The 14,633-nt window shown below is 37.8% G+C and overlaps 1 pseudogene; it reads right to left on the reverse strand.

Moving 5' to 3' along the window:
* Positions 1-488: 488 nt before the first annotated feature.
* On the reverse strand, positions 489-619 carry LOC150096701 (U4 spliceosomal RNA; annotated as a pseudogene).
* Between the last annotated feature and the right edge of the window lie 14,014 nt (positions 620-14,633).

A 14,633-nucleotide genomic window follows, 5' to 3' on the forward strand; every position in this document is an offset into this window, starting at 1 on the left:
TCATGACAGGAGGGTAACAGCAATAGCCGAGCCTTGGTTAGAACTTCACTGGCTACAGCATTGCCATCCATTGCCCTCCAAGGGTATTGATCACCGCATCTCACCCCACCACAGTGAGAGTTCGTACTTAAAATTCTTAAAAGAACTGGGAGATGGACTGAGTCCTTGACTCTTAATCCCGTCATCTGAATGAAGAAAATCTGTGTGGATGGAGTGTTATTGAGCTAAAAAGCTCTAGTCATGGCTGGGTAACGGCAATAGCCGAGCCTCAGTTAAAGCTTCATTGGCTACAGCATTGCCATTTGTCACCCTGGCAGTCCTTATGAATAAGTAAAGCCGACTCTAAAAATTCGGACGATCCCTAGACCACTCAATAGTGGGCGAAAGACCGTCCATCTCAGCGTTGGCCTTCCACCAACCACCGAGCAGAACCGCTCATATTCCGAAGAAAAGCATTCACCGACAAAGCCCCTCACCGGAAAACACTTTCCCCGGAGACTCTAATTGCTCCCTTAAGGCAAAAACCTTAAGAGAGCGAACTCATATTTTAGCAATATTAGCAATAGCCGAGCATCAGTTAAACTTCATTGGCTACAGCATTGCCATTCGTTACCCTGATTAGTAAGTAAAGGGTAAAATCTCAAAAAATCGGACGATCTCTAGGCCACTCCATAGTGGGCGAAAGACCGTCCATATCTCAGCGTTGGTTCCACTCAGTGACGGCCGCCCCGTCCTAGCAGAACCGCTCAGCGTTGGTCCCACTCAGTGTCGGCCGCCCCGTCCTAGCACCCCGACTACTGAGCAGAACCGCTCAAATTCCGAGGAAAATAATTCACCGACAAGAACACCTTCCCCGGAGACTCAAAGTGCTCCCTTAAGGCAAAAACCCTAAGAGAGCGAACTCAAAAACTCACACCCAGGATAACAGCAACAGCCCAACCTCAGTTAACTTCCTTGGTTCAGCATTGCTAATTGTTACCCTGATTAGTAAGTAAAGGGTAAAATCTCAAAAAATCGGACGATCTCTAGGCCACTCCATAGTGGGCGAAAGACCGTCCATGTCTCAGCGTTGGTTCCACTCATTGACGGCCGCCCCGTCCAAGCACCCCGACGGGCTCCCCGTTTAAGCAGAACCGCTCAGCGTTGGTTCCACTCAGTGTCGGCCGCCCCATCCTAGCACCCCGACTCCTGAGCAGAACCGCTCAAATTCCGAGGAAAATAATTCACCGACAAGAACCCCTCAGCGGGCCCTGCCGGAGAACACCTTCCCCGGAGGCTCAAGGTGCTCCCTTAAGGCAAAAACCCCAAGGGAGCGAACTCAAAAACTCATATCCAGGATAACAACAACAGCCGAACCTCAGTTTACTTCCTCGGTTCAGCATTGCTAATTGTTACCCTGGAAGTCCAAAAAAAGACTTTTCTTCCTCCTTGACAGTTCGTACAATACAATTTTTTTTAATTTTTTTTCTATTTCAAATACATATTAAAAAATTTAAGGTGTATTTATAAATATTATTTTTTTAAATTGAAAACATTGTAAATTAATTTATTTTTCGAATTTGTTATAACATTATTTTTGAAATTCGTTTTAATAGAGAAATTTATTAAGACATTAAGAAATTTTTAAGAGAACATTATAAATATTTTTAAGTTATAATTAAATTATATCCAAAGTAGTGAATTGTAGAAGTAAAAGCTGCCCTATTAATAACGCTTAACTTCATTAGATGCTCTTTTTTGTATAAAATAATTCATATTTTGTAAACTAATCCTGAACAGTTAAAGCTAGACAATGACCACACAGTATATTCACAAAACCGTCATTATGAAAAATGACACTGTTTTCATCAACTTTGAAGAGATATGCATGGGCACAAATTATTGGGAATTTCGAAGGAACTTTTTATTATTTCAACATTAGGGAAACGTTATCTTTAAAATAAGTGGTCGAACATCTTGCCACTGACGCTTCCGAGGAAACAATTTTTCAATTATTGGAAAACAGTTTTTTCATTATTTTTAAGGAAATTGGGGAACAGGAAAATATGTAATTGATGAATTTATTGGTCATAGTAAGAAATGGACTGTTCACTGACATAATAATCCCTATTTATTAATTGCTCTTCACAAATTACTGGAGTTGATAATGAATAGAAAACATAACGCGTAACTAGATTACTTAAAACAGCTTTTAACCTAAACAATAGGCCTAACTAAGCTCGATAATGATGAACTCTTAATGATTATTTAAAGAATCTCTGACCTGTCATTCAACTATATGCATAATTGCTAGTCTCATTAATTACTGTTCACAAGTGTGAAATATAATCGTGGTTCTTTCATTTCTAGCTAACCTAACACAAAGATATCCATTTTTAAACTTCACTCTGCCTGACTAATTCCCTAGAGCGTACTTCGATTTAGTCCGCTCTGGTATTTATTTACAAAATGGTGGGAGGATGGTGAAACCCACATGAGTTAGTTTAACCAACCACCTACGCAGATGTCATGTGGAAGGTGAAAGATTGCTGCTGCTGGTTTTCGCATTTGTTTTGATACAATGAGCCCATTATTAGGTGTGCAAGTCTACAAAAATAGTGGATAATAATTGAAATGATGACATATTACTTGGAATTATATATTCTAAAAAGATAATGTCGTAAAGTTATTTGTAGCAACAAACAAACCATCTAAACTTATTCCAAGAAAAATCGCTTCTTGGTATTGAATTAAAGGTCGTATGTTAATTTAATAGGTCAGCCTGTAATTATTTGCAAAAAAGTAAATTGGTCATAAAAAAATAACTGCAAATTTTATACTTTAATGTTATGCATGGAAGTCTTATCTAAAAACATGACAGCTAAAAATAAACTTCAACATTTCTAGCCACACCCATCTTATTTGATAATAAAGGTAATTTAGAATAATGACTGTTTAAATTTAGGAACCCCCCACCTCGCTGTACGATGACAATAATAATTGAAGGTATACCATGAGATTATTGTTTTCAGCCTTATTTTGAGGTAAAAATTTAAACTGTGGTTTCTTTTCATTTTTAATATAATATTAAATTTATTCTATTTTGCTATTATATTATATTATAGTATATAAAAATTATATTACTGTTTAAGATGCTCTCCTTTTTGCACCTTTTGAGTATTAGTTAGTAATTCATCAAATGTCACGATTAAAAAAATAAATAAAAAAGTGCTACAAATATCTATAAACCTTTCGAAAATACTTCCCCTTCACATTATGATTACTCATTCCATAATAGGCACGTTCTGTCGTATAACATTTCCGGTATAAAGCGTCTGCTAGAATCCTGCGCAGAATGAAATTTATGCAACAATTAAATGGGCGCATGCATGCGCGAGGTCATGCGTATATCACTCTACATAGAAGCTATGGCTAAATAAATTAGAAACTCTACAGTACATATTAAGCTGAATAAATAATGAAATAATTCCGCCTTGATTAAAGTTTTTTTTTTTTTTTTTTGTTATACATCCGTACCTTTAGGGCATTTATCTGTTAACCTTGTAGGAAAATATTTCGCTGCTAATTTCACTTCCTGTCAGTACCCCAGTGTAAGTACGGCACCCCTGCTGAGTACCCTTAGCGATAGAACTAGCTAAATGCAACCAAGTTCATCGGGTGTGACTACTATGTCATTAGAGGATGCAACCGCATGCCGTCTGCTAGCGGGTTCACCTGCGCTTTCATTGAGGTCTGAAGGCCATAACATTAAATCCACAGCCAGCATCTAATTTTAAAGTAAAAACAGACTCGTTGATGTAGAAGTAGGTTTCGTTCGTTAGACGCCACAGTTTGAATATTCAGAAATGCTCATTAAAATTTATGATATTTTTCGGCTAAGCGATGTATATAGGGACAAAAAAAAAAAAAAATTGAATTATGGGGGAAACATAAGACGAATTTTCAGTCTTTGAATGAAAGTATTAAAACAACAATGGTTATAGTAGACAAAATTTACAATATACAATAATTTAAATAATTCGTTATCAAATAAAGTTGCGTAATTTTCTAACAATGACAATCAAGACAGTTAATTTTCTTTATTAGAAAGAACAGAACACTAAATGGACACTACAGTGTGTCTAACTTTGCATTGATGTATCTCTGCACAAAATTCCTCTACAAGAGTTCTGCCTACATATGCTGTATGCATTTGCTAAACATTAGAGAGTTTTTTAGTATACTCATAAATTAGTTTATACTTAGCCATTGTATCTATGTTATTTTTCCCCCAAGTTATATTATGGGACCGTCTTTGACAATTGAAAAGTTATCAGAGCATGTCTGCATGATGCAACTCCTATCTTCATGTCTTCTTCTGAAGACATCACCTAACAAAAGTAAGGGGCATATACTTTCAATGAATCTTATAAACTTTTGGGGGAAGAAAATAGATCATACGAACTTTATTCAAGAAAACAGGAGTATATACGACATTGCCTCTAGAATGCAGTTTCTTTATCTTGAATTGCATGCCAACAAGAAGTACGCACTTCAAAGCACGTTTTAATAGAATAAAATCCAACTTTACCATACAGAATGTGATGCAGTTTCAAACCTTCATTAGAATTGTTGAGCTTTGAAAGTATTGCTAGAATGCAATAGTTCATAAGGTTAACTTTTTAACAGAAACTGGAGATGGGTAATGCTCCGAAGAGATCAAGATCTGTGGAGTAAGAAACACCAAGACATTTGATGCACCTACCAGTAGAATATTTCAACATTCAGTATTAGCTGTGTCTAATGTGATGTTTTCATAATTCCTATTAAAATAGGAATGTTTTGATACGTCCAGGAATGGCTTTGAGAACGATCATCTTGAAACTATTATATAAGAATGAATAGTACTTTATTAAAAGGCAGCTAAATTTAAGCTCTATACTTGATGTGTATCAGTCAGTTATGAGTACTGTAATCAGTGCAGACCTTCATAAAAAAAAATGAGAAAGTTGTTAGCAATAATTCTCCAAAATGCGAAGTCTGTAGATAAACAGCATGTATGCGCATGCATAGAACATTTGGCAGATGCTCATTAATTTACAATTCGATGACAACATCTCTGGTAACGAGATTATATTGTCTTTACTCTGTTGCATAATAGAAATTCAAATTACGGAATAGTAATGGACATTCGGATTACATATATCACTCCGTTTAAACAAAGGCCTATCTCAAAGCGGTACCCCCAATGAACCGCTCTAGTTTGATGTTTGTGTTAGCTACAGAGTAATACGATACAGCGAGTCCTGGAGGATAGACGCGTATTAAACTGCATGGAAGGCAGGGACTGATGATGTGATAGAATAGTGAGTTTGGAGGGGAACGGCAGTAGAGTTAATAGGATGCAATATCCTGCTGGCGAATTTAAACAGCCGTACACAAGTTTCGGTCAAATGCATTTGGAGACTCGAATTATTGAAGTTTTGATCTAAGTTAGTATTAAAGTAAAACAATCATCCCCGAAGATTGGAAAGTTTCCAGTTGCCATAGCAACTTTGAACTTTTGAGTTACTATGGCAACAGAAAAAAAAAATCCAGTTTACTATTTCGACTTCAAAACAAGTGTTTATCAGTAAACTATAGTTCCTTTCTCGCCACGGATGTGTTTTATGCCCCACATATCCAACCAGAGTCATTTAATATCCTCTACCAAGACAATCTTTCCACTCCCAAATATTTCCCAAAGACGGTATTACAACAATTCCAGAGGTAACAAGCGTGATGATTTTACTCCATCTGTAATGACATCTTTTTCGACATTTTTTTTTTCTACTTGAAAATCTAATGATGATTATTTTTTTCTTTCTTTCTTTCCAAAGAAACTACTAAAGAATGTTCCTTTCTTGTAAACGACTGCTTTGTAGTATATTCGCTTTCTTGCTGTCTAATATCGTTGTTCATTCCTGGAATCTTTTTCAGCTTGGCAATCAAACATCGTAATGACTGCACCTGTAATAAGCGGGCATCTTTTTATTTTTGGTTCGTTCGTTCTTTCCCTACCTGTAAATACCTACACGGCTCACTGCACTGAACATGTTATTTAGTTAGGAACTCTTAAATTCTTAGTTTATTGTGATATTAATCTGTAAAAATAACGACGAAAGATTGTCAACTATTTAAGTTACTTATAAAAATAGTAGGCGAGAATTTTTTTTTTTATTTCTATCTTTTCTTTCTTTAGGCGTTTGTTGTTGTTGTTTTTTTCTCTCTCGTTTACATTTCCTTTTTTTTTTACTGATTTCTATATCTTCGGACGTTTTTTTATTTAGTAATATTTCTTGAATTTTCAGTAAAAAAATTAATAAATTTGGAGGATAGCTATCATAAATAAAGCTAATTATTTGGCGCCAAATTCCATCAGTGGGCACAAACATAATTGTTATTTGAATCAAAATCAATGTACTGCAAACATATCAAATATAAACTGGCGCATGCGCAATGCTAAATCATATTTTGTGCTACGAGTTCATTGTTTATTTACCTAACCGAGTCCCTAGTATTATGTATAGAAGCAAGCCTCTTGTAATTAACTTGAAGCTCATTTCTGCTGAGTGATGAAAAAGCTATTTTTTATTGAAAAAAAGACATATGGCCTATTATTATTATTATACCATATTCCATAATTTTAGGACTGAAAGCTGAATTTTTTTAAAAAAAAACGTAATGTTATGTTTCTTACATTAAATATAATCTCATTCGGTATATCTCAGAAATGCTTCATTAAAGTGTAATATTATATATAGTATATACTTTATTATTATTATTATCCCATGGTATTACATCAGATCATAGAGGTCAGAATCATGTATTTTATGCAGCACTTTTTCTTGGTTATAGGACTTATAAGGACTGGCTTAAAGGGGCGAAGCAAGAATGCTTTTCATCTTCCCCATTATCTGTAGAGGACAGATAATGGGGAAGTGGATAAGGTGTTATTGAGCTATTAAAGCTCTGATTATGGGAGGGTAACAGCAATAGCCGAGCCTCAGTTAGAACTTCATTGGCATCCATTACCCTCCAAGGATATTAATCACCGCCTGTTTAAGTAAAGGTGAAATCTCAAAAATACGGACGATCTCTAGGCCACTCCATAGTGGGCGAAAGACCGTCCATATCTCAGCGTTCGTTCCACTCAGTGACCGGTTCCCCCAGCACCGAGCAGAACCGCTCAAATTCCGAAGAAAATCATTCGCCGACAAAGCCCCTCAGCGGGCCGGGCCGTGCCGGAGAACACTTTCCCCGGAGACTCAAATTGCTCCCTCAAGGCAAAAAACCTTAAGAGAGCGAACTCAAAACTCTCGCATCTCAGCGCCCAAGGGGGTAACGTAACAGCCGAACCTCAGTTAAACTTCAGGGGTACAGCATTACCATCCATTACCCTCACAAGGGCATTAATCACCGACTATGTAAGTAAAGGTGAAATCTCAAAAATACGGACGATCTCTAGGCCACTCCATAGTGGGCGAAAGACCGTCCTAATCTCAGCGTTGGTTCCACTCAGTGACGGGCTCCCCGACCACCGAGCAGAACCGCTCAAATTCCGAGGAAAATAATTCACCGGCAAGTACCCCTCAGCGGGCCGTGCCGGAGAACACTTTCCCCGGAGACTCAAAGTGCTCCCTTAGGGCAAAACCTAAGAGAGCGAACTCATTTACCCAGGATAACAGCAACAGCCGAACCTCAGTTAAACTTCATTGGTTCAGCATTGCCATCCGTTACCCTATGGGCATCTCATATAAAATCAATCACCGACTATGTAAGTAAAGGTGAAATCTCAAAAATACGGACGATCTCTAGGCCACTCCATAGTGGGCGAAAGACCGTCCTAATCTCAGCGTTGGTTCCACTCAGTGACGGGCTCCCCGACCACTGAGCAGAACCGCTCAAATTCCGAGGAAAATAATTCACCGACAAAGCCCCTCAGCGGGCCGTGCCGGAGAACACCCTCCCCGGAGACTCGAAGTGCTCCCTTAAGGCAAAAACCCCAAGAGAGCGAACTCAAAAACTCCTCGCCCAAAGGGGTAGCAGCAACAGCCGAACCTCAGTTAAACTTCATTGGTACAGCTTTGCGTTGCTATCCATCACCCCCAAGGGCATTAATGAATCAATCACCGCATCTCACGGTCGATCAATCCAAACCTCCCTCTTTTCTTGGTTATTAAGTATATACTTTATACTTATAGTAACTGACTAGATATTAGTTTTCCATTTCAGTGTGATCCAGCCAATTGCAGTTCATTTTTAGATCATATAAGAAATAGAATGATAATTAAGATACTAAAGTAGATAATATTATAGATCCATCGATATGTTATAGCTAAATATAGAAATAATCTGAAATTTTCGAATATTTACAGACAGCTTGCCTTCGGTATGGTTTCGAAGTTACAAACCAAAGCAACTCTAATGTCGAAGTTATATTCTCATAAGTTCGCTAATAAATTTTTGAAATGTTTCAGTTTTTTTTTTTTTTTTTTTTTTTGTATTTGGCTATAAACTATGGTTGTATCCATAATAGCCTCCATTATAATGTATTACACAGTTTATTCTACACATATTTCATTCTGTAACTTTTTCTTCTTTCTTAAACTAAATTTCCAATTAAAAGAATGAACACATAATGAATGAAATTAAAGGCTGCATGCATTTAAAAATAATGAGAAAATTAAACACTACAGAAACTGAGTTTATGAATGAATGATTTTGAAAAATTGCAGGATAATAAAAGAAATAACATCCGAAGAAACTTATTTTAAGAAATAGCAATTAAACACGTGTAATTTTACCACTTTTCTTGTTAGGCAGTCCTGAATTTAGTTGTTGCCACATTTCTCATATAGAAGCAGAGAGAGAGAGATGACTTTAACAATACTGGACTTATCATCCTAGAGGCACAAACCGGAAAATTAATTCTGTTTCAAGTTTCCACAGCATGTTTAATGAACCTCTCACCAACTTGAGGCTTCCCTTCCTGCAGCCACCACTAAAATACCTCTCCGGAAATAAACTAAGTTCATCTCTGGCATGAAACGATGGCTACCACGATTCCACTATGACAGCTACTCACGCATCCGCATATTATAGTCGCTACGGTCCATATCTGTCTGTTACTATTTTCCGCTGTTCCTTTAAGAGAATTGACATTTTTCTGTCAAACGCGTGTATTCACTACCTTTCAATATGTTCAAGTCGATTGTGCTAGTGAAAGTTAACATAACAAAATCTGTTTAATTGTGAAGGTTTAACGCCTCGTTTATTTCTTTTCAAGTTGTTTTTTTCCGAAGATTATTTATTTGGAAATCTATCTTATTTAATATCTGTTCATAATTGTCAACATCTATAAAGGGCTATTAAATTTTTGTTTTGATACAGAAGTATCATATATCCTACGCTTACATCATTTATTTCTAAAATATAATGAATTTTCTCTGAAATAATAATGCAAGTTATATTATAATTAAAATATAATGTTATTACTGAAAATAATTTTTAGTTTTCTTTCAAAATTCTAAATATATATAGTACACCTTTTTTATTTTATAATGCTCTTCTATATGCCAAAAATAAGGGAATTCAGAATAATTTACTCATTCTGGTAATCGTTTCATTTTGTAATCACAAAAAAAAAAGTGATCTTTATTTTTTATTTATTTTTTATATCAGGAATTTTTCTATTCGCAAAGATTGAACAAAGCATACTGTATTATGCAGTTAATATCCTGAAGTGACAAATACATTCCATCCTACTTGTAATTGGTTTTTCACTATCTATAACTACGAATAAATTAAATTATTTACATTATTAATATGATTTTTAAAGATTTTTTTGACAAAGTTCCTTTGGGATCTTGAATTCACAATGACAATTTGTATATTCTGAAAACGTCACTGGCTTAATTAAAATATGAACGCTGTATGTAAGGCTGGTACCAAATAGATATACGTCTTCGTTAAGACGGAGTAAAAGAGACAGGGATGCCCATAAGTTTTCATCCTGCTAATCGTTTTGAGGACATACACACTGCTTTCAGGTTTAGGAACTGCTAATATTAAATGATTACCTGACGTTATCTTATTTAAAAATATCATTCTTATGGATCATTTTTTGAAAATAACATTTCAGAAATGAAGAACAACAAGTTTGCCTTATTAGTCTTTCATTTTTGTTGGAAAAATTTTAAAGTTTATAAACATTATGGGGTAGTGTTTTTGAAGACACAAAAATGAGAAAAATGGCCTGTCTTTGAGATTTGCAAACATTGGTATTTGTCTATATCATGTCTATAGTGGTCTGAATTTAGCTATAGTTAAGCTTAAAAAGTATAAGTGCAAGCGATTGGAAAATAGTTTCAAATATATTTCATGCTGACCAAGAAAATACTGATGTTTTCTTAATATGTTAATAAATGATTTAAGAAGTTTTTCTATCTTTACTAATTTCAAATCTCTTAATGATGATTGTTTCTTTGCTGTAGGGCAATAATGTGTGATGTACTCCAGCTAACTAACCACATAACTGTATGATCAAAGAGTCCTTACTTATAAGGACTGGCTTAAAGGGGCAAAGCAAGAATGCTTTTCACCTTCCTCGTTATCTGTAGAGGACAGTGTGGAGATCTATGATCAAAGAGTTCTTATAAGGACTGGCTTAAAGGGGCGAAGCAAGAATGCTTTTCATCTTCCCCGTTCTCTGTAGAGGACAGTGTAGGGATAAGGTGTTATTCAGCTATTATTAAAGCTGTGATCATGGCAGGAGGGTAACACCAATAGCCGAGCCTCACAACTTCATTGGCTACAGCATTGCCATCCATTATCCTCCCAGGGTTTCTTCCATCCATTTCGTCATTCTGCCAATCAAAGAGTCAAAAGGACTGACTGAAAGGGGGCGATGCAAGAATGATTTACATATTCCCCGTTATCTGTAGAGGACAGTGTAGGGATAGGGTGTTATTGAGATATTAAAGCTCTGATCATGGCAGGAGGGTAACAGCAATAGCCGAGCCTCAGTTAAAACTTCATTGGCTACAGCATTGCCATCCATTACCCTCCAAGGGTATTGGATTGAATGAATCAATCACCGCATCTCACGGTCGTCTAATCAAAGAGTCCTTATAAGGACTGGCTGAAAGGGGCGAAGCAAAAATGCTTTTCATATTCCCCGTTATCTGTAGAGGACAGTGTAGGGATAAGGTGTTATTGAGCAAATAAAGCTCTGATCATGGCAGGAGGGTAACAGCAATAGCCGAGCCTCAGTTAGAACTTCATTGGCTACAGCATTGCCATCCATTACCCTCCAAGGGTATTGGATTGAATGAATCAATCACCGACTATGTAAGTAAAGGTGAAATCTCAAAAATACGGACGATCTCTAGGCCACTCCATAGTGGGCGAAAGACCGTCCTAATCTCAGCGTTGGTTCCACTCAGTGACGGGCTCCCCGACCACTGAGCAGAACAGCTCATATTCCGAGGAAAATAATTCACCGGCAAGTACCCCTCAGCGGGCCGTGCCGGAGAACACTTTCCTCGGAGACTCAAAGTGCTCCCTTAGGGCAAAACCTAAGAGAGCGAACTCATTAACCCAGGATAACAGCGACAGCCGAACCTCAGTTAAACTTTATTGGTTCAGCATTGCCATCCGTTACCCTATATGGGCATCTCATATAAAACCAATCGACCGTATGTGTAAGTAAAGGTAATATCTCAAAAATATCGGACGATCTCTAGGCCACTCATTCGTGGGCGAAAGACCGTCCAAATCTCAGCGTTGGTTCTACTCAGTGAAACTCAAGTACCGAGCAGAACCGCTCATATTCCGAGGAAAATAATTCACCAGCAAGTACCCCTCAGCGGGCCGTGCTGGAGAACACTTTCCCCGGAGACTCAAAGTGCTCCCTTAGGGCAAAACCTAAGAGAGCGAACTCATTTACCCAGGATAACAGCAACAGCCGAACCTCAGTTAAACTTCATTGGTTCAGCATTGCCATCCGTTACCCTATATGGGCATCTCATATAAAACCAATCGACCGACTATGTAAGTAAAGGTGAAATCTCAAAAATACGGACGATCTCTAGGTCTCTGGGCCACTCCATAGTGGGCGAAAGACCGTCCTAATCTCAGCGTTGGTTCCCCTCAGTGACGGGCTCCCCGACCACTGAGCAGAACCGCTCATATTCCGAGGAAAATAATTCACCGGCAAGTACCCCTCAGCGGGCAGTGCCGGAGAACACTTTCCCCGGAGACTCAAAGTGCTCCCTTAGGGCAAAACCTAAGAGAGCGAACTCATTAACCCAGGATAACAGCAACAGCCGAACCTCAGTTAAACTTCATTGGTTCAGCATTGCCATCCGTTACCCTATATATATATATATATATATATATATATATGGGCATCTCATAATAAAACCAATCGACCGCATCTCACGGGCGATTGTTCATTCTTTACCTAATCAAAGAGTTCTTAAAGTTCTTAAAAGAACTGGGAGATGGACTGAGTCCTTGACTCTTTATCCCGTCATCTGAATGAAGTAAATCTGTATGGATGGAGTGTTGTTGAGCTAAAAATCTCTAGTCATGGCTGGGTAACGGCAATAGCCAAGCCTCAGTTAAAACTTCATTGGCTACAGCATCGCCATTTGTTACCTTGGAAGTCCTGATTAGTAAGTAAAGGGTAAAATCTCAAAAAATCGGACGATCTCTAGGCCACTCCATAGTGGGCGAAAGACCGTCCATGTCTCAGCGTTGGTTCCACTCATTGACGGCCGCCCCGTCCAAGCACCCCGACGGGCTCCCCGTTTAAGCAGAACCGCTCAGCGTTGGTTCCAGTCAGTGTCGGCCGCCCCATCCTAGCACCCCGATGGGCTCCCCGACTCCTGAGCAGAACCGCTCAAATTCCGAGGAAAATAATTCACCGACAAGAACCCCTCAGCGGGCCCTGCCGGAGAACACCTTCCCCGGAGACTCAAGGTGCTCCCTTAAGGCAAAAACCCTAAGGGAGCGAACTCAAAAACTCACACCCAGGATAACAGCAACAGCCGAACCTCAGTTTACTTCCTCGGTTCAGCATTGCTATTTGTTACCCTGGAAGTCCTAAAAAGGACTTTTTTTCGAGATCACACACCCTAATCAAAGGGTAAATTATTTACGTTTACTTTATAGTTGATTTATGATTAAAATCTTGTGGTTTATAAAGTCACTTGGGTAACAAAAGTTTCGTGTGTGTTCCGTATGCGTAAAGTATATTAGCGGAGATAAAAAAAAAAAAAACTACAGGAATTGTAATTTGTGATATATTTTAAGAGCCTAAAAATGTTCTGTCTAGGTGTTTTTAAAGATTGAACAGAATTTGTTTTGCCTTTTCACGATAAAGCACAACTATGTAGAATGATTTGTATAGACTGTAATGTCAACTTTTTTTTGTTTAGATTTTGGAAATGCTTCCACGAGAAATGTATAAAAATGCATTTTCTTTTGTAAAGAAATTTGTCTTTTGAAGGTTTTCTATAAAAAATTATCAAATTGTATTATAAGTTTAAATTTTAAAAAATAAATTGTTTTAATATTTTTAAAAATTTGTTTGTTTCATACATCCGTTACAATTTTATATATTACCCATATATAATTAGGTTGGAAAAGATTATATTATTAAGTTGTATGTGCATGTAATAAAAATTTTAGTTATATTATAACATTTCGAAACAATAAATAAATAAAAATCGAAACTTGTTAATTATGCACATGGAGACAGATCCATCGAGGGAAGGTCTCAGAAGACGTCCTTTTTACTATCATATCTCTCCTTAAAATTTCACCAATGACACATTCACAATGCCCACCAGAATCGTGCAAAGCTGGACCTCACTCTCTTCCAACGATGATCCCAAATTCTCTCCCGACCTAGCATGATCTGCAAAATTACTCTTGTATCTATACTGAAAGAGACCGTTACTAGTGCCTTCTAGGTTTCTATCGTATCCCTCTTCCATCTATTTCTCAAACTTTGAAGACCACACTTCAAATGAAAAGTTCCACAAACTAGATATGATTTGGATTAGCCAGTGCTGAATCTGTTACTCCCTTTCCTCATCTATGTGGAATCCATGGAACCATATCTGAGTACAGTAGTCCAGACATGGTCTTATAAAGACCTTGTACAGTGGTAGAATAACTTTCTTATTTCTATAAGTGTCCGTGCGGTTAGCCTAGAGGCTATGCGCTTCGCAACCATATGCCTGGGGAAGGAGTGTTCTAGGTTCAATTCCCGTCGCCGACGTGAGGAGCTTAAGGATCTGCCATAGCCAAGTTAGCCGGTCTTGGGCGTGGACAGAAGGTTCTCCCCCCCCCCCCAGTTTATCTGCGGTTTTTCATTCCACAAGCAGGCAAATTGGTCCCGTGAATACACACGGATTACAGTCATGAATAGCACCCTTAGGGGATGCAGCAGAGGAGTGGCGAACTAGCTGCATTAATACGCCAGCAACCCCTCATTAGGAGGGGACTCAACCCTTCCTAGGACGGACGAGAGGGATAGGATAGGATTCCTATAAGTAAGTGTTATTTTCAACATGGCAGTATTAAATGTCTGAACCAACTTG

This window comes from Typopeltis vanoorti, chromosome 18 (assembly GCF_054136105.1).
Source record: "Typopeltis vanoorti isolate ZY-2024b chromosome 18, IOZ_Tvanoo_1.0, whole genome shotgun sequence".
In the NCBI taxonomy this organism is placed as follows: domain Eukaryota; kingdom Metazoa; phylum Arthropoda; class Arachnida; order Uropygi; family Thelyphonidae; genus Typopeltis; species Typopeltis vanoorti.